The sequence below is a fragment of the Atractosteus spatula genome, chromosome 10 (assembly GCF_055471065.1).
Source record: "Atractosteus spatula isolate fAtrSpa1 chromosome 10, fAtrSpa1.hap1, whole genome shotgun sequence".
Lineage (NCBI taxonomy): Eukaryota > Metazoa > Chordata > Actinopteri > Semionotiformes > Lepisosteidae > Atractosteus > Atractosteus spatula.
In genome coordinates this window covers 119,052-139,328 of record NC_142715.1, presented here as the reverse complement: position 1 = coordinate 139,328, position 20,277 = coordinate 119,052, and the positions used below count along the sequence as shown (strand labels likewise).

Sequence of the window (20,277 nt, the reverse complement as noted above, 5' to 3'; positions counted from 1 at the left end):
TCTAGTCACACCTCATATGGTGCCGATTCCTGGATTTCATTTAAGAAAGAGCACTGCAAACACCGTAAACAGTGCAAAACGTGTGATGAAAGAAGTCTTTTCCCCCCTTTGTCTAAAGCAGAACACAGCGGAGTCATGCCGAGGGTTGTGAGATCAAGATTTCAGTGGAGCACTGTCGTCTACGTCTTTAGCTACATGAGTTGGACATCCTCTTGTACACGGAAAGCAGATTGAGATCCTCTGACATGAAAAGTGCCAGATAAAAGCCATTTCTCATCCTTTCTCTTAGTGGTGGAGCTATCGCATGTAAATGAAGCAACTTGCAAGGCGAGCAGGCTCGGTGCACACCGAACGCAGATGTCTCAGAGCAGTTGAGACGTGTCCAAGTGGCCGTCAAAGGACGGCCCTTTGCCGGCGCCGTGGCTTAGTTGGCTAAAGCGCCTGTCTAGTAAACAGGAGATCCTGGGTCCGATTCCCAGCGGTGCCTTTCTTCCTGTCTTACTGTACAGAATTTATCCTTACGGGCAAATCCCATGCCTTTTAATTGAGGTGAATGCAAGTGTTCGTTTCCTTTCTGGAACAACTTGTTTTGAAAGAAATCTATACAGCTTGCGAAAGATGAAACACAAATCTTGCTTATCAGTGAAGAAGAGGTACTCCCAGCAGGCCAGCTAATACCAGCAGTGTTTTTTTTTCACCCTAACCCAGAGAATGGAGAAAAGCGAGGCGCCTGTGGCTCTGCAGTGTAATCAGTTCGCGAGTTCGGCGTTTAGCTGAAAGAGTGGTAAATGCAGCTCGCCCCAGCCCGTCCTTATTCTTTTAAAGAGGATAAAAAATTAACTTCGCCACCATTACTACCAGCTCTAAAAGACTGCCATGGGCACGGAAAAAAACACACTACAGATGACTTTTCTGGAACCGAAGCAGAGATTCCTTTTCGAACCAACTGATAAAGCTCAGCCAGTGAATACTGTTAACAGAATGTGAAAGCACGATCAACTTTGTAACTGCAACCACAGGAAAAACAGCAAGAAGCAGGCTCCATTCCCCATTTAAATCTGTCGTGCGAGGCATGCTTCTTGAACGCATGAAGTAAATGCCACGATCGCTTTTGAACTTGGACAAAGTACTTCCAAAGGAGCGCTATGCGCAAAGATTTAACAAGCTCAACCCCCGCCAACGATTCGGTGTGAAGAAGCAGAACATTCAATTTTCACAGACAGAAGCGGCACGCCAGCACAGCCAACATTAAAACGGAGGGCACACTACGATTTGCATTGACACAAAAGTGATCTGGGCAGACGTTGTTCCCTGCATAACACAAAAAGTGGCAAAGCGCTTTTGGGGTGAGAGGACGCAAGAACGTTTTTGTTTTGTGCCTTGATGTCAAGCTGAGAAAGTATCTTTAAACACGAGAAAAGCTTAGTTTCTCGAGAGACTGCCAAAAAGCAGTTCCCTCCCTTTCATCTGAAGTCAGCTGAAAGGGGGTCCTGACAGAAGCACCTGGCAGCGGTGGGATTCGAACCCACGCCTCCGAAGAGACTGGAACCTTAATCCAGCGCCTTTGACCGCTCGGCCACGCTACCCGCTGTGCGCTGTCTCTTTGTCTCATTACTTGCTCGGAGGAGGTCGGGTGGGTTTTGCTCTTGTCACCCGACTTAGTGGCGTTATGACCGTGGAACCGACTGCACCTGCTTTTTCTGAGATGCTTCCCCTCTCATGGTGAGATCTCGACTTCTTTAACACCTCTGGATAAAGATCTTCTGTGGAGCAGGTTTCAGACCTCTGCGTACAGCACCCTTGATGTCATTTTATTTTTACAGCAGCCGCATCCGGAAAGTTGAGTCTTTTACGTTTTATTTGAACAACAAAACTACATACAATACAAACAAGAGCACATATAACGTATCAAGAAAATCGTCAGGGGCACATGCTATAATACAATTACACTTTATGAAAAACGATTACACAAGGTAAATAAAGATAAGGTCCGCACAGCTTGTTCTTACATTTCGAAAGAGTCCGTAAATACCCCTTTACGTCTATTTTGAACTGTTCAAACGTAGGGCTCTTCCCAGACCATTTCACTTTATACCACATTCCTAAACAAGGATGCATCTCCTGTTTTAGAACTATTTTGGGTGGTATAGCTTATACAACACAGCTACAGTATTCTAATCGTGGACTGCAGATCTGTGCTATAGTTCAGTCGAATTCGAAGGATCCAGCAATCGTACTGGATTTGACTGCGATTCTGAAATGTCTCTTGCAAAGGTATTCGGGTTTGCTTGAACCTTTAAAAAAAAGTGATCTGAAACTACCCAGCTTACAATCTCTGAGGTAGTTGTCACTAAACTCGGACGTGATGTGCCGTGTGCCTTTACTTTTGTAAAAAACTGGTATTGGGAAAATTAAAGTCGAAACCCAAAACAGTTACATAATTAAGAGTAAATGCCTCCTAATAGCTAGCAAACGCTCCTAGTTAGTAAAGTTTTTTGTGTTCCTGCCTGTCACGCGGGAATCTGGGGTTTGATTACCGACGGGGAGACAGCTAGTTTTTTATGATCAGATTCCAATATTAATGCTGTGTGTGAGAGTTTACGTAACTTTCCTTTTCTCACATTTTCTGACGACTATTCCGAAGGAGCGCCCTGTCAACTCCTAATACTTTTAAAAAAAATCTACCTGCATGTTTGATTATTTTTGTTTTATTTAGAAAAAGTTCAATATTGATCATAACTAAAGAAAATAATGATCAGAAACAAAAACAAAATGTTGAAGATGCGACTCAATCTTGAATCAGAGCTGGGTGACACGGGCTTCTGTTCTGATATGGTTGTACGAGAAACAGGAGGAATCTTTTCTCTCCTATGGAGCATGAGCTGAATCAGGAATGAGACATTTCGTGTGTTTGTGCATATGTCAACGCATGACCTACATCGTAAAACTAAAACTAAATTAAAAACTAACATTAAGTTTTCAGAGACATTCATTTATATACAAACAAGAGATAGACAAAGCAATAATTCTACATTAACTTGTCCTGCACTGATCAGACTAATTGAAATGGTCTGATTCAGAGCCTGTGCAGCTCGTGCTAATACAACATTTTCCTTTGATTTCCTTTGAGTGACGTCAGTGTAAAACAGCTTTCCTTCTTGGGGAACAACGGTTGTGTTCCATATTTCTAATTATTTTGGTTTCAAGATAGCAATTTAGGATGAAACATAAAAGCCAGCTGGATAAAGCCGTTACACGTCATTTACAATGGTCTTTCAACTAATAGCCCGTGCAGGGATCAAACCCTCAGCTGTTGGTACGAGTTGCGTAAGGCTCTGCAACATGCAGATGAGAAACTAACCTCTGCTTCTTCATTATATACACAGTGAGCTATATATGCGGGCTTACTGCCCCCTACGGGCTCTGTATTTGATTGCGGTACAAGACCGGCCGTGGAGAAATGAAGTGAAGAGGGTGTGTTCATTAAAAGGCTCATAGCATCCCTGGATGGTCTCAAACCACCACCCTTTTGGTTAACAACCGAGCCACAAAGACTCATGTACAGCTTAACACTTCTCGGTCTCAGTGTAAGTGATACACTCCGTAAAATTTCTGGAGAATCATTTGTTTTTAAAGGAAAATCGCCAACAGATCAATTGGAGTTTTTTCATTCTATACTGCAATTTCTGAAGGGTACCCTGTGAAAATACGAGTTTTGACGAGAAGGGATGGACATATAAGGTCAGCAGGCTTGGGGAATTGGACCTTATGGTGAAGGCTGCGGGCTCGGCATCAGCAGAACCTGATCAATATCGGTTGACTCCAATATACTTTGACAACTTAACTTCTGGATTTAGAGACATTTACCTTAGTGTCGGTATACTAAGATGTTTTGGTAACGAGGAAGGAGGGACAAAGCAAATTGGCAGAATGTGTGCTATTTTGTTGACTACAAGTCCTCACATGCCAGAGGGTCAATATTAAAAAAAACGTAACAGTATAATCTCTTGTACTTCACAATTTAATAGTGTCTGTTACATTGTGTCTCACACCTCAGTGTCAGAATTGTGAGACGAGTTTGTAATCAGGAGGGAGGGCCATAGCAATTCAGCAGAAATTGCATTCACCTTTTCCCAATGCATTCTTACATGCCATTTTCTCACATGCCATGCTCAGAGGGTCATATTTTTAAAATGGTATCATAAAATGTCCTGAAGTTCAGGATTTTGACAGTCTGTTATATTGTGTCTCACACCTTGATGTCAGAAATATGAGACGATTTTAAAATCAGGAGGGAGGGCCCTAGCAATATAGCAAACATTGCATTTACCATTTGACAATGTATTCTCTCATGCCATGTTCAGAGGGTCGTATTTCAAAAACGGTACAGTACAATGTCCTGAAGTTCAGGATTTTGATAGTCTTTTCCATTGTCTCTCACACATCTGTGTCAGAATTTTTAGACATTTTTATAACCAGGAGGTAGGTTCGATCACCCTCTGCTCATCCTCAGTTAACCATATAGTCTCATATGCCATGTTCTAAATGTCCCATTTAAAACTGCTATATTAAAATTTCTTGTAAAATGCAAGAGTTTGAGACTTTTTATGATCAGAAGGCAAGGTCGTGGAAAATATGCAGAAAGTGCCAGTGAATTTACGTTTTGCCTTTGTCTTATTTACTCCTGGTATAACATGCCAGTTTGTTTTATTGTGAGTTGTGTTTCTGAAATGTGTTTCATACAAAAATGCAATTTGGACAGTCTCTACTTACATATTCCCCTTTACTGAGGAAATGTACAGTAATACATCCGGATAAGTATTTTTAAAAATGACTGTAGAGAGCCATCTACAGGCGAAAGACGACATAACATCACAGCAGCAGCATTTAAGATGGAACGAAAAACGCAAAGCAGCAGCTGGCGAATAAGAAGCCAACTTCAGCCTCGTTAATGCAATAGCATTAGGTGAGGTGGAAAAATATTTCTTGCTCTGAATCTTAACATTTTTATAGGAGGTGTTCTAGGACTTCTTGCCTCAGAAAAAAAAACTGCCAGTACATCAGTTATTTCTACTCCATCAATAGCAGCAGTGTTATCAGTACTGAGCCCTAAATGTACTGTAGGTCCTATCATCATATAAAAAGTCGAAAGTATCGACTGCATTCAACTGATAAAATGTATCTTCTATGAGAGTTATATCTTTATCCAAAATACATCAGAAACAAATTTGCACGTTTTTTGGGGGGGATCCTGAAGACTGAGACTCAAATTTTATGCTTTAAATTAAATAAATTGTATTTATTATGAATGTGCCGGAAATTTTTCAGTACTTTAGAGGGTTCTGCCATTTTAGATGTTATGCTGTTCCTGTCTGATTTATCAAATGTGTCATTTAAATCTCCAGTCATTTCTATATCAGTCTGAAGGCCTTGCAGTAAAGATTGCAATTCATCCAAAAATGCCAATTTTCCCACTGGTGATACATACAAGGAAATGAATGTATATTTTCCCCCCAAATCAACAAATTTAAGATCAAATACCTCCCTCATCTGCAGGTGGAGATAATAATGTCAGAATAAATACAGGTTTAAAAGTCAGGAGCATTGATAGTCCTATTTTAAAATGACACTAAAATGCTCACAATATATTAAAAAGCTCTGTAAAATGCAAAAATAATAAAAAAAATATTAAAACAAGGTAAAAAGAAATAATACACAGTTATAAAGCTCAGGAATTATCAATGTGAAGTTACAATGGGTTGATTGTGTTTCATGTGATTTAAAAAATAAAATGTTTGCAAAAAATCCACTTACAATATGCTAAAAATGGCAAGAATACTTAACCTTTTACTACCAGTGACATATTTAGCCAATGTCCACCTGGAATTTCCTCCCCCTTAAACATTTGTTATATCTCTGCAGCAGAACATAGCAGGAGCCTGGTTCAGGTCTTAAATTGAAGCTAACCCCCTTGGCTTTGAGTGTGAATAGTCAAATTTCTTATATTTCTTAATGTGTCCACTCAGCAGACAAACATATGAAAATAAAACAAAAAAAACAGCTGGCGAACATTTTTTTTGGTCTTCAGAGGTCAGAGTTTTCAACTATATGCATGTCAAGGGCCTGGGAATGATTTGAAAACCTTGTTCTAGGTGGCTACTAGCTTGGATAAAAATTTGGGACAAATGGATCAATTAGAAAAAATTCTACATCATGTTTTGTGAAGACTGGACCTGGAATGAAATTTCACGCCTATAATAAAAAATCATAAAAATATTGAAAATAATAAGAATAAAAACCATTGCAATTGCTATAAAAACCTTAAGACACTGCTAGAGAGCCTTTATCTGCTGTTATGCAATGAAAAAAAACCTCAGAGTTGCCTTCTGGTGTGAAAAAAAGGAGCACTGATAAGAAACTGATAAAAAACTGATTGATTATCCCTTCTGAGTCAATGATTGACAGCTAAAAATGCAGCCTGAAGCTTCTAGAGGAAGTCTCACCCCCTAAGGGCTCTGAATGGCTGAAAATACAAAGAATGACAGCGGTTTTTACCAATCAAATCGCCTTATTTCTGGCGCTCGTTCTTCAAACATTTATTACGTAATCAGTAACGTTTACTAGTCTCTAGCTCTTGAGATAAATTAGTCTGGGTTATTTTGGATATATATCATGCTCCAGAATAAGGTAAAAACATGGGATATATATATATATTTGCTGGTTTTTGCTTTTGCGGTTTTGTTGGTAAAAATGTATGATATTGACATGCTGGGCTGGCCAGGTGATCGGGTGTTTTTATTGGGATTCTGCTAGTTCATTAATTTATTGGTTTATTGCATAATAGTGTCATGTCTGTGGAAACAAACTTTATGATTTTGTTGTGGTGATATTTGAGAATACGTGCATGTGAGAAAATTTGTGGAGCGGTTTCAAACAAACGTTGTTTATCTCGCCTTTATCTTAAAAATAATAAGTGTCATCTGGGGAGACAGGAGTGGTCCTCGGTGACCGCGATCCGGACTGTTAACAGGTGTGTAATTTAAAAAAAAACAAGTTAAAAATAAATGCTAAATGGGTTTAACATTTAGGAATGTAATTGGTCAGATGCTTACGATAAGTGATGCTGGTGTTTCGTGTGATTTAGCGAATTCAAAAAAATATTAATTTTAAAAACGGCAAGAGCTCGTATGAAAAAAAAGTTCGTAAGTATCTTTGTTACAACAGCCGCGCCAGAACTATTCAGATACTGTACATCAGAAAAGTACCTGAACTTGACTGGTTTATATTCAGTTATGTGCATTGGGAACGAAAGGGAGACTTAGATGGATTTTATTAGGGTTTTAGGAATCAGAAAATTTATTTTTACACGTTTATGCCTACGAGCAGAAATAACTTCCTGCTTTCAGCGCTTTTTTTGTTTCTGCTTCTTACCTCGAACAGAGAAACCCAGTACTGACTCACAGAAACACCCCGGAGTTTCTGGGATTTAAGAGGGATGTATGCAGCGGTGTTACGAGTCTGGAAGGAGGAGACGCGCATTCCGCACGGGGAGCGTAGAGCAATGAGACGCACCTGCTGCGCGCTGAGTCCTGTCCTATATAACCGCTGAGCACGGACACACAGAGTCTCCAGCCAGTGTTGGAGATTTATGATTTCAATGTTTTTTTTTTCCTTTTGAGCAGAAGCTGGGTTTCTTCCTCTAGTTAAAGTTATTGGAGTTGTGGTTACTGTGCTAGACCGTCGGGAATAGCGCTTTTATTTATTTTTTTGTCAAGCAGTCTGCTGTATACTGTACGTGAAATAAAGATAAGAGTGCTTTCTTGATACTTCACAAGAGTATACATAATCCACGAGCTGTATTAAAAAAAATGAACTGGAAGAAAAGCAATAGGGCTGGAGTTTATAGACTGTGATGCAAATACGAGAGTAGGAGAGGAGGGGACTAGTTCAGGAGCACAACCGGCCCTCTCCTGCCCATTCTCCCACCAGGGTCTGTTGTAAGCCAGTGTGAAATTCAGCTCCTTGCAGTTCAGCTTTCGATCACTCAGCTGCATTGCCCTGGGAATGTGGGGCAAATAAAGGAGATAGCAACCAGACTAGAGGGAGAGTTTTTATTCCTAAGGAATGACTTGTTTTACAACAGCAGACAACTTAAAGAAACAAAAACCTCTGTTTTGCTGCTCCAGGTTGGTTCCACTGGGAACAAGTGTGGCCAGGAGCTCATGAACAGTAATTAGGGGTTGTTTCCACAAGGGGGGCTGGAGTAAGTTAGATGTCAAGGGCAATAAAACTCATTAGACCTAATTGACCAGTTAAAGTGAGTTGTTCTGCTTTCTGCACAGAAACCAGTGCTCTCTTCTCAATGTGTGGGTGAGTCTCTCAGTGATATAACAGCTAGGCAGGACTGCCACTGTGGTCTATTTCATCACCTGTGACCCCATCTTCCAAAGACAACAGTCCAATCTAGCATAGAGTGTCCCGGACTGCTCGGTCAGTGACAGTGAGAGGTTTATCTTGTCTCTTGTTCCGCCAGAATGTAACAAATAGTGACCCCTTAATGGAGGAAACTTCAGCTTTTGTAGGTAATTATACCACTTGACAATGTTACAGGTGATGGGGGGGAACCCCTAGTGATCCCACAGTCTCACATAGACAATGGCCAGTCTACACAAACCTCCAGTCAACACAGCCCTGACCCCTGTTATGTCACCCAGGTCTACACTGTGAGACAATGATTATTTAGGAAAATTGTAAGGAATGCATTCCAAAGCAGTCAATGGAAGTATGGAATTAAAATAGTCAAGTCTTGATAAATAGAGTATATTATCTATTTATTATACCTTTACATTGTGACAAAAACAAATTTCAAGTCCATTATGAGCACACACAGCATATTAAAGATGGGTCTCTGCACTGTAAAGGAATCTCAGTTCACTTATAAAAACTTTAGCTAATAAACCTGAAATGTCATTTCTTTTACTGCTTGTTCTTTAAGGTACTAACTCATTGACATTATGTAGATTAAAATAAGACTATTCACAAAGAAAAAGCATTTATCACAAATGTATCATGCCAAATAAACTCTAGTAATCAAGAGCAATTAAGAAAAGGAAACAAAACCATCTTTTGAGGATGCCAGATAGAAATGTAAACACACACTCACACGTGGGGCCAATCTTACCAGAAATCAATTAACCCACCAATGATCTTGGACTGATGTCTGAAAACCAGAGCAAACAGTACAATATTAAGGTACTAAAGCTATTAGTAGAACAGATCTAGCTTCTCAACATAATACTTATGTCTGAACTTCATTGAATAGTGACACTTCAATCTTTCATATTCAATATTTTTCACAAAATCAACAGCTGAGAACAGACCGCCATATACCTTTATCCAGTGGTTTTCAGAGCAGAGACTTCCGTGTGGGCAAGAGTTCTTTCCCTGAGGTCCACTGCACTTCAGCTAGCCACGTTCTGGCTGGGTCGTGTGTACTCCTGGGAACGTCGCCTGTAATGAATATTGGGGACTTTGTACAAATTAATAATGTGAGCATATAAATATGATTTGTGTTGAAGCCAAACATAGACAATCACTGTTAAAACTTGAATTCAACCTCCAGTGTCTGCTTTTGAAATGCTGATCATCACCCGTCTTCTGGCTTCTAGATGGACGTGTTAATGGATATTTCTTGTCTTCTTTTTTTTTCCCCCATATGCTCTTCTCTGTATCATTAAGTACTTCTGGGTCATTTCATGTACCTTGTGGCATCTTGGCTGATGGTGAATGGCAGGCAGCTGCTCTAAAAATAACATGCCTATTAATATGATGTTGAAGACAAAACCAAAACAAACAACTTTGTTTTGCACTTTACAATTTATCACAAGCTTGTCATATTTACAGTCATCAACTGATTTAGGCTGCTGTTCCTGTGAAAAATGTCCTTTGTTTAAGAAAGATTCAATTTAAAATCTTTAGGTTTTAAATATAAACCACTGGCAATGTGGTAATCACTTTTACAACTTTTAAGAAGTTGCAAGATATCTCTACAACTATGTTGTCCTTAACCTATTCAGAAACTACCACTAATATTGTAAGAAATTGTTCTCTAGACTCTAGATCTTGTGGGCTCTGTTCTCGATGAATTGGAAAGGTGTCGTTCATGAAGTCCAGTACTCTGTCGATCTCTCTCTTACCAAGAGACTACCCATCTAACGCTGCAGGAAACTCCAGTGCCTGGTCTGGGAATGCTGTGCTATTCAGATTCTGTCAATAAATTTCAAGAATGGTTCACCTTTTGGTTTACACTGTGGCATTTCTTTGCAGTAACAATTGAGTGGGATAGTTATCTGCCTTCTATACTCTTCTGAAAATCATGTATCTTTTTAGCAGTCCCATATCCTTTCCTTATATGCTTGCTGATGAGAATGAGAAATGCTATTTTCAAGACATTAACACGAATATAATTTTTACATTAATTCCAAGGTACAAGAAAATGAATATCTTCAAAATATGCACTTTAATAAACTTACTTAGTTTCTTTTTTGGAAATGGTCAGTGAACCAACCACTCCAGAGCTTGTCCTTCAACCTTGAAATTATTTCCTGGAAATGCTGTAATCACAGAGGAGCTCTTCTCCCCTCAACAATGTCCCTTTTTGTCACAGACAGAATTATGACAGGCTGTTCGTTGATTATAAATGACTTTCTTACAGCCCTTACATTGTCTTTTCTCTTTGATGGATTTATCCATCTTCCAATTTGCCTCCTTATCCGGGAGGCAGGCTCAGTGTTTTTCACGAGCATCAATGCACAGTTTTTGTGCAGGTTCATCTGAAAAGAAAAGACATCTCATGTCTCCCTCTGTCATCTGTGAGCTTCAGCAGTTGTCTTTGTGATGACCTTGCCGTTGTAATCACACACCACCTCTCCCTTCTGGAAACACCTGGAAGTCACAAACTTCTTCCCCTTCACAGGATCGTCAGTGATGCTCAGGCCTTCCCAGATTTGATACTTTATCAACTTTTTAATTTGCATGCCATTTGGTGGCAGTCCTGTGTTGGGCTTCCACTCCTCAAGCACTTCAGACACTGTTGATACATTGGCTGACCAGTCCATCTTCTCCGTCTCCTTTCACAGCTGCTGACCTGGGCATTACAGCGCAGTTTAGTGAAGTAAAGATGAAACGGCTGATAAAACACAAATAAAATGCAATTAAGGTACATTCCAGATTTTCTTAAATACCGTACATGATTGGAGCTATGCAGGTGGAGGTCTTTTGTTCGGTATTAACATGGATTTTAATTGGCTTCTATGAAAATTGGCCATGGTGTGAGTGAGTCCTGTGATGGACTGGTGTCACATTATGGGTGATACAGTACTTTGCATCCACTGCTTGCCAGGATGGTTCCAGTTCTACCACAACCCTGAATTGAGTGGATGGGTATATCAATGTAGCCATCAACTTGCATGTTCCTCTTCTTCACTCAATGCAAAGGAAGCCAGCTGTTGTTTGAGGTTTTGTGCTCTTTAACAGGAATTATGACCATTTTTGTGCCCACTTGTTGAAACAACACTTTCTTTGCACCCATTCCTCAACCTGTAATAGCGAGAAAATAAAAATGAATACACCAAACTGTAAAAATCCCATCTATGTAATTTCTTACTTTTGTTGTATGAAAGTATTCTTACTGTCATGTTCTTTACCACCCCTGGGTGCTACAGGTGCTTCAGCTGGAGAAAGGCCTGCAGGTAATACAGTACAAGAAGCTGCTCAGGCAAGGTGATGTCTTGCCCAGTCTGTGCAACACATCTCTCTTTGCAACACTTTGCAACACCTTCCAGCAATCCTTCGTACTTGGTTCTGGACTCTGCAACTGTCTATATCTGTGGGAGAAATTAATACTCATCAACTTTTTTTGTATTCAAATTAAAAGTACAACTGAAAGAAGTTTTAAAATGAAAATGACCTATTTTTAGTAATCTCTTGGCAACATTCTTACTGTTCTTCTTCTGAATATCCTTTAGGATACTTTGGAAGTTGATGATGAGGTTAGCCAGGCTGGGATCCTCTACTTTCACACTGATATCATTTAGGATGTAGCCCGGAAAATGGTTTATGTTCTTAATATAATTAGCAATGATTTGGTGAGACAGTCCAGTGGTCTTCATTTGGTTACAATAATTGTTGTTTTGGATAGGCCCTTTACAAAGTTTAAGGAAGATGCAGATGGATCCATAAAAACAGGAATCTGGAAACATTTTCTACCTCACAAATGTAGAGTCACTATGTTTATGGCTGAGATTTCACATGGGTGAATTTTAAGCTAAGGAGTAAAAACATGTGCTATGGAAATATCACTGCTCAATTTTAAATGCCTTTAAAAATAAATACCTCCTGAGAGCAATCTGCCACTCCAAGATCCTTGGTAAGGTCCTGTTTAAACCCAGCCAGGTGAGGAGCATCCAGGGAGTGCGTTCTGTCCAGTCCAGCCTGGTTCACCGTCTTCCTGAGAGCCTGCTGATGGCTTTTAATAACTGGGGGACAGTACGAATACAAAATACACATTTAAACATTTTTACTTCTAAGACAAACTAGAATACAAGTATAAAACAAAAGATACATTTGGAAAAAATAGAAAGTTCTCCAGAACTCACATCTTCCCCTTCCTCTTCCACTTCAGTCTCTGGCATCTCTTCCTCCTGGACAGCAGCCTCTTGCTCAGGGCATCTGGACCACTGGTATATCATTTTAACATACCCTTACATAAAGGTAAAGGTTAGAAATGAAACAGAAGAACCCTTATAAATTATAAATATCTTACCTTGCTGATGTGTCTTCAGGATTCCACATAAAACAGTCCATGGACTCCGCCAGTCTCACATTCTCACCACACATGAGCCCTATGCTCTTGCAATCCCCGACCTGCCCATTCCTCAGGTGATTCAACAAGTCCTTCCTGGCCTGGAGAAGGAACTTGCTGATCTCCTCTGCTGAGGCTCATTTCATACACACCCTCTTTAGGTGAAGAGGAAACTGGTCAAATGTCTTCAGGCAGGTCTTGCACACCAGAGGAATCCTCATGGGTCTCTTTTGAAAATAAATAACTTTTGTGTAAAGGAACAAGTCAAGACTGTTTCAGTTTCTTAACCGAGCCTTAATTTTCTCTCCAATAGCTTCACCATATTGTTTATTGTATTTTTATCAGAATTATACCTTGCTCTAAAATAATGACTTTATAAAACAACTTAACTCTTACTTGGTCTTGTTCGCAGTCTTTCCAGTAGAAGTCGTTGTAGAATTTAAAAACTGCTGTGATAATTTGATCTGCCTGAGTGTCCTTCCCTAACCCAGTATTGATAGCTTGTGTACTGTAGGGTCCAAAGGTGGTGTTCTGCAATTTCCTCCCATAATGTTTCTTTGATCAGTTGGGAGCAAGTGTGAAAGCTTCCTCCCAGTGGGGAAGCTCAAGATCCTCTAGTTGTATGACAGATTTTGCTCTTCGAGGATCTGCAGTGTGGTGTGAAGCCAATTTTTGGCATTGCTTACCAGCTTCAAATATGTGAGTTTGGGTGGCTTGGCAGGTTTTATGAGTTCCTTGGTCTTCCGTCGTAGGCTGGCGGGTGCTCGGTTCTCCCGTCCAATAAAACTGCTGTGTTTTGTAAATGGTGGACTGTTTGGATCATTTTGTAGATGATCCTGGTTCCTTGTTGGAAGGTATCCTGTCTGTTTGACATGTTTGTTGTGTAGGCAGTGTGGAGGGTGACCGTACGGTTGCGTGCGTTGTCAACTCTGGATTGATCCATACTTACCATTTAAATGCCTAAAGCTTCGTTGACACCATTAGGTTTCCACTGTTAGGCAGCTTTACCTCTGTAGAATCTGTGGCTCCATAGGAAGACAATCTTGCCTTTCTGTGTGTCGCTATGTTTCTGCCTGGGTCTTCTTCAGGCATTGTTCTGGAACACTGTGTCCATGCTGGCCTGTTTTTATCCTGTTTTGTAAGGGGCAGTGTGTTGTAGTTCCTCCTAGGGGGCTAGTTTGTATCCTATGGTCTGTGTTCCTTCTGTATGTTTCTGTACGAGTAGGTGCAGTTTCAGTTGGTGAATGGGTTTCTGCTTTCCCTGGTGGGGATTATGCATGGACCATTAACATCTCAATAGGAAATCAGGGTCTTTTTGTTTTCCTCCCTAGTAGGACTGTGCAAGCTGTGCGAGTTTCCATAGCTGATTGGTTTCAGTTATTCTTCTGTTTGTTGCGTGTTAGTATGGTGAAGAGTTCCAGTCCCTGTAGGGTCTGGCTATTGAGGAGAGGGGAACAAAGCTCCTTCTCCCAGATTTTATCCGAGAGGGGACCATCTGGGACAAGGAGAGCACTCTCCTTCCAACGACTAAAACCCTCCCGGTTTTTCTGATGTTCAGGTCTTGTGTAAAGATAGTATTAAGTCTTTTGATCCACTCCCTTTCCTTTTTCTTTCTTTCTATCTCTGTCCAGTTGGGGTTGCTTTCCAGTCCCGTGGTTCCTGATGTACCTGTGTTGTGTCAGCTGGGTTCGGATGGAGTTACCCGTTCCCCCCACATAGGTCACCCCGCACTTTTTGCACTGGATGCTGTAGATGGCGTTATTGATGTTTTCTGAGAGTGCCCTTTGCAACTGGAAGATTTCTTTAGTTTCTTTGTTTTGGATCATTGTTTTCTGTTATGAAATGTTTGGCTCTTGGTGTATATGATCTGTTTTGTACAGGTTTTAGCTTGCTTTGGACTAATTAATGCTGAAGGTTTTTGTTTTTTTCTGTGTGCAGATATGATTTTGTGCTCCCTCAGTAACGCCCTTTCTCTTGCCATTTTTTATAGCCATGAACACCGAACTGGGCGACCCTAACAGAGCAAATAAATTAGCCTGAGTGATCAGAGGGACGGTGTTACCACAGGTTCTATGTAAAATACGTTGTATTTTGGAATACACACCGCTGAATCCGCCAGGCTTCAGTTTCTGATCTGAAAACATCAGAATCGCAGTAATTTCACTCATGTTCTTTACATGCACATCTATCTCTTTAACAAATTCAAGGACATTAGCATTCAGTTAATTGATTTTCATTTCAAGCTTTGCAGAAAGAAGAGTGTAAAGCACTTTTTGTAAGAATTCTTACGTATACATTCGAAATTTTTCGTTCTTCTCACAATGGCACACCTGTGTCTGTAAAACAGAGTGAAAGCTCTATTCACATTGCGAGTATTTCACAGCCCTGGTTTTACATAGATCTTTTTTCTTTTCTGTAAAAATAAGTATAAATAAGTATAAAATAAGTTTTGCAACGCACCAAAAGTCACGTGTAGTATTTTTCCATCTACCTTTACAAGTAAGGAGCGTACATTCTCATATGGCGAGCGGTCGTCAATTATTTTTCTCAGCAAGTGCTTTATAATCTGCTCAGTATCATCTGTAAAAGTATAGGCACCCAGGCCACTGGCGATGTACAGAACAGCCGATAAAATTCGGGCTAAACTGAGACACTTATAAATTTCTAATGCGGCAAACAACACATCTTTGTACTGTAACATGACCAGGGGAAGGGTCATTCATAACAGGTATTTTCGGAATGACCTACTTAAAATACTAGATATGGACCTTAGCAAAATGGCTGCCAAAAAGAATCAGCTGACCGGTAAATGGAAAGGGTCTACCCTGAGAAACAATGAGACACAGCTGAGCCGCATCAGGAACCGAAATATAAGTGCCCCGGAGGCAGTGAACAGGGCGGAAGCCGATAAGGTGAATGCGGTTTGGAGGAAAAGAGAGGAAAGAGGTGTATGTTAAAGATCGGGCTACAGAATAACGGACTACTGAAAGGAGAAAAGGTTTATGGTTTTTGGATTACGGACACTGGATAAAGATACATCGCGGATTGGCTTTATTACGGACTTTTGGAACTCGGATCGGATCAGGATTAAGGGAACGGATTACGGACTGTATTTGGAAGATAGTTGGAGGAAGAAAAGCCACGAAACTCAGGAAAGAAAAGTGTGGTGTGAGTACTACTTTCATTTACATAAACTTTCCCCCGGAGACACCACAGTACCCATCCGCGCACCCGACAACCAGGCATGTGTGACCCCGTTGACCTGGATGATTAATCAAACAGGCCGCGCATTCATCAACCACAACCCCCTTTAAACAATGGTTGAAGGTGCAACATACCACCCACTTTACAATCTGATCCATAGCATCGGGCTCATTAGAGCCATCGTTAGCTAAACTAGGTTGAACATTATCATTAATCACATTTTGGCGAACACACATGAACAGACACGAAACATTCAAGCTTGATGGTAGTTTGAAGATTGATGCATCGACCTCTTCGTTATTCTATTAAAGGAAAAAAGAAAAGGAAGGCTTAACAAAATAAATAGGCATGCTTTTTACCTAAAATATTTAAATTGTAATGCCTCTTTTGTGTTAGAGTTCTTTGTTTGCTTCGAACTTGCTGTGGTTTAATATTTACCATTTGTAGCAACTCTTCATCAGTCGTTGACGGACCCCCAACACCTGAATCGCCATCAGAGTTCACATGACAGCCACTGTCACACACCACTGAGTGCTGAGTCAGCTTTTGCTAAAAAGAAGACAAAGTGTTGAAAACGAAATACGCTAAACGCAGATTGAAACAACAATTCCACGATCAGAAAAAATATTTTAGCAACCTACTTCTTCAGTTTGCATAGCAGAGGAATCCGATGATTCACTACTCAAAGAAGCCATCTTCGCAGCAGTCAATATCGGGGCCTCACAGCTCAGGTGTCACACTTCAAAACTGGCAAGTCGGCTAATTTAAGCATAAACTCCAAATTTGTAACCATGCTCAAGACATTTTTCAAATGGTTGTGATGTTTTAGAACGCCCCACCATATCCCCCCGCCCCAAAATCACACGTGTTTTATCGAGAGTGAAAAGTAATCACGTTGAATTAAAATATGTAAGCTTATTTCAATGACAAATTCTCAACAACTTTTCAAAAGTTTGAAATGATTTTCCACGTACCGTGAACGTAAAGTCTTTAAACCTTAAAAATATTAACATGCAACCCAAGCCTCAAATGATGTGTGTTTCTCTAGAAAAGAAATTACATTGAATCAAAAAATGTAAAACTTATTTTATCTTTTGAGAAGAGCATTGTAGGGCGGGTCTTTATATTTTAGTGGATAGGTCATAAAAGTGTTAAAATAATTGAATAAGACACATTTAGCAGCGATAACTTATAAGCACGAGCAAAAATTGATCTTATAGATTATAGACGCTTATAGATTTTAACAATATAACAGACTTTACTAAAATGTTTACTTTTAAAATAAATATTACATCACAACATGTCCACACTCAGGCACCTGCCGTTAAAGGTTATGGGATGTAGAGATACAGTATATAAGGTTCATGATAAGAATAAATGGCTGGCGATAAACCTTTCCTCGATCCTTTGCGGACTTGTAAAACTGTTCATGATCAGAATAAAAAACGCTCACGCTATTACACAAGCACCCGTGTCTCGCCAAAGCTGACAAATAAACAGACGGAAAAGCCGCACTGCACGTGTGAACAGGGGAATGAGCGAGCGAGCGGGGATAGGGCGCCTCCTGCGCTTAAAAGCTTACAGCACCTGGTATTCCCAGGCGGTCTCCCATCCAAGTACTAACCAGGCCCATCCCTGTTTAGCTTCCAAAATCAGACAAGATCAGGCGTGCTCAAGGGGGTGTGGCCGTAAGCGAGAGCAGGGCTCACTGGCACCCTTCTTATAGAGAGGACAGCTCCGCCACATCTTTTACGACGCTGCTTTTTTTCCCTTGCGTTTTTCTCTTCTTCCCACGTTCTCTCTCTTCACTGCCTTCGTCCCCGCTCTATTTCACTTCAGCCTTTCACTCTTGCTTCCTTCCAATGAGGACGGAGCTGCGGGAGAAAGGGCGCTATAGAGGATCGCTGTGGAGAGCTGCTGCTGTGCTTTGACATCTGAGCTCTGTGGAAAATGATCTCAATACAATTCTGAAAAAGGCGACTCCCCGAACGCCAGCCGAACAAGTCTCCACAGCCGAAGCGCTGTGTCTCTTTTCAGCTGGCGATAAACCTTTCCTCGATCCTTTGCGGACTTGTAAAACTGTTCATGATCAGAATAAAAAAGGCTCACGCTAATACACAAGCACCCGTGTCTCGCCAAAGCTGACAAATAAACAGACAGAAAAGCCGCACTGCACGTGTGAACAGGGGAATGAGCGAGCGAGCGGGGATAGGGCGCCTCCTGCGCTTAAAAGCTTATAACACCTAGTACTCGCAGGCGGTCTCCCATCCAAGTACTAACCAGGCCCGTCCCTGCTTAGCTTCCGCAATCAAACGAGATCAGGCGTGCTCAAGGGGGTGTGGCCATAAGGGACAGCAGGGCTCACTGGCACCCTTCTATTAGAGAGGACAGCTCCGTCACCTCTTTTACGACGCTGCTTTTTTTCCCTTGCGTTTTTCTCTTCTTCCCACGTTCTCTCTCTTCACTGCCTTCGTCCCCGCTCTATTTCACTTCAGCCTTTCACTTGTAGCGGCAATGGTTGTTAATAAGACAGAATTAAGTGTTGCTGTGCTTTTTCAAATGAGGCCCCATCTCTCTGTTCATCTCTGTGGTGCAGCCACAGAGAAACTATTCATGCAGGCTGATTTAAAGATGTTTTCTTTTGATAAGGGACAGCTCCCAAATGGGGATGCACTTAGCTAAGCCTAGCTATCATGATCAATGGTCATCCATTGGCGCCTATCTTTCTAGGGTGTGCCAGATGGACATCTGGACTGCATTCCTAAGTGTCAGGAGTAAGTGACTCACATCTCACCTTCAACAACCAATCAGGGACTGGTAGGGCCGAGTAACCTACGTGGGACTCTGATGCCCATGGAACTTTCAGCCAATGAACGAGCTGAAGTTCCTCCAGGTAAAAACAGGCAACACAGAGGGCCTGAGAGACTATTTCCTGGACTTTTCTAAAGGGAATTCAAAGGAGAATTCCAGGGCAGGACGGCCCAGGAGCCAAAGGCTCCCAAGGGCAGGACATTCTCGCAGCGCGCCTCCTGACCATCCTAAGAGTCAGCCTGGACAACCACGGAACGACCAGTGTGTCCGAGTGCCAGAACTTTCCTTTGTTCTAAGAGTCTAGAGCGGAGGTTGCCAGAGAGTAACCAGAGGATCCACCTGAGGTAAGCACCAGCAGCAAGCCTTGTGAACAGGTCGGAACTGTGGACAGCTGAATCACTATTCAGAACTAGCGCTTCATCAGGAATGAACCGGTCCTCTTCCTGACTTGCTGGGACCCACAGTCATCTTTTCTCCTGTGCACAAACTTTGCTAGTTAAAGCCAACACTAACTAGCCGGTCAGTGAGCATCTGCAGCACAGCACAGCCTGGCACGGAGCCAAAGAGCCCGCAGGAGATCTGAATCCCCAGAGATTGGATGAGTATTCAACTTCAATGCATTACAGCTCAAGAATTCAATTGTTATCCCAACCAGTTGATATCAATTTTATTCCTAAGAGTTATGTACTTGTTTTGAGTATCTAATGTAGAAGTTGTAACCAAGTTCAATTACGAAACGGTCTAAATGAATGATATACTGAACTTATGTCCTCTTGATATATGTAACTCTTTGTAACTGAATGAATATATATCTTTTGTATTCTGAAAACCGTCACGATAAGATCTGTTAGGTTTACATGCATATTTTATGTATTAATAAATGTATCCTCGTGTATTAGTACCTGTGTGTGTGTGTGTGTGTGTGTGTGTGTTGTTTGAGTTATATCGCATGGTTGGATTCTAAGGCCATTAAAAGAATCCATTTCGTGATTTACGGCTACAATTAATAATTGTCCCCTTAAATGCCCAAATTCTACATTAGTATAGTGGCAAGTATCCCCGCCTGTCACGCGGGAGATTGGGGTTTGATTCCCCACCGGGGAGTAGCTTTTCTTTTACCTCCTTAGAGAAAGGACTGCCTTTCACTTCTCTGTTTTCTTTCACAGCGTCGTGCACCTTTTCATTGCTCTCGCTTTCAGAGCCTCCGCACGGCACACGACTCGACATCAGAAAGCACATTGAAGTGAAAGCAGGAAGCGCTGCGACATGCACTGTGCAGATCCTGCCACACTAAGAGGTGAGTGGGTCTGTTCGATGCACAAAGAACGCTTTGATAAGCGTCAAAGGCAAGTCATTCCGAGTTGGTCGTTTGTGTTTTCTGTTCAGACGCGAAATGCTGA

The 20,277-nt window shown here is 41.2% G+C and overlaps 2 non-coding genes and 2 pseudogenes across 2 annotated transcripts; 1 reads left to right on the top strand and 3 right to left on the bottom strand.

The window, feature by feature from the left end:
* Window positions 1–413: 413 nt before the first annotated feature.
* Window positions 414–487, top strand: trnat-agu (transfer RNA threonine (anticodon AGU)). Its single transcript has one exon. It is a non-coding gene; the product is annotated as a tRNA-Thr (tRNA).
* Window positions 488–1,504: 1,017 nt separating this feature from the next.
* trnal-aag (transfer RNA leucine (anticodon AAG)) lies at window positions 1,505–1,586 on the bottom strand. Its single transcript has one exon. It is a non-coding gene; the product is annotated as a tRNA-Leu (tRNA).
* A 16,055-nt stretch (window positions 1,587–17,641) lies between these two features.
* On the bottom strand, window positions 17,642–17,760 carry LOC148824372 (5S ribosomal RNA; annotated as a pseudogene).
* Window positions 17,761–18,297: 537 nt separating this feature from the next.
* On the bottom strand, window positions 18,298–18,416 carry LOC148824371 (5S ribosomal RNA; annotated as a pseudogene).
* Window positions 18,417–20,277: the final 1,861 nt, after the last annotated feature.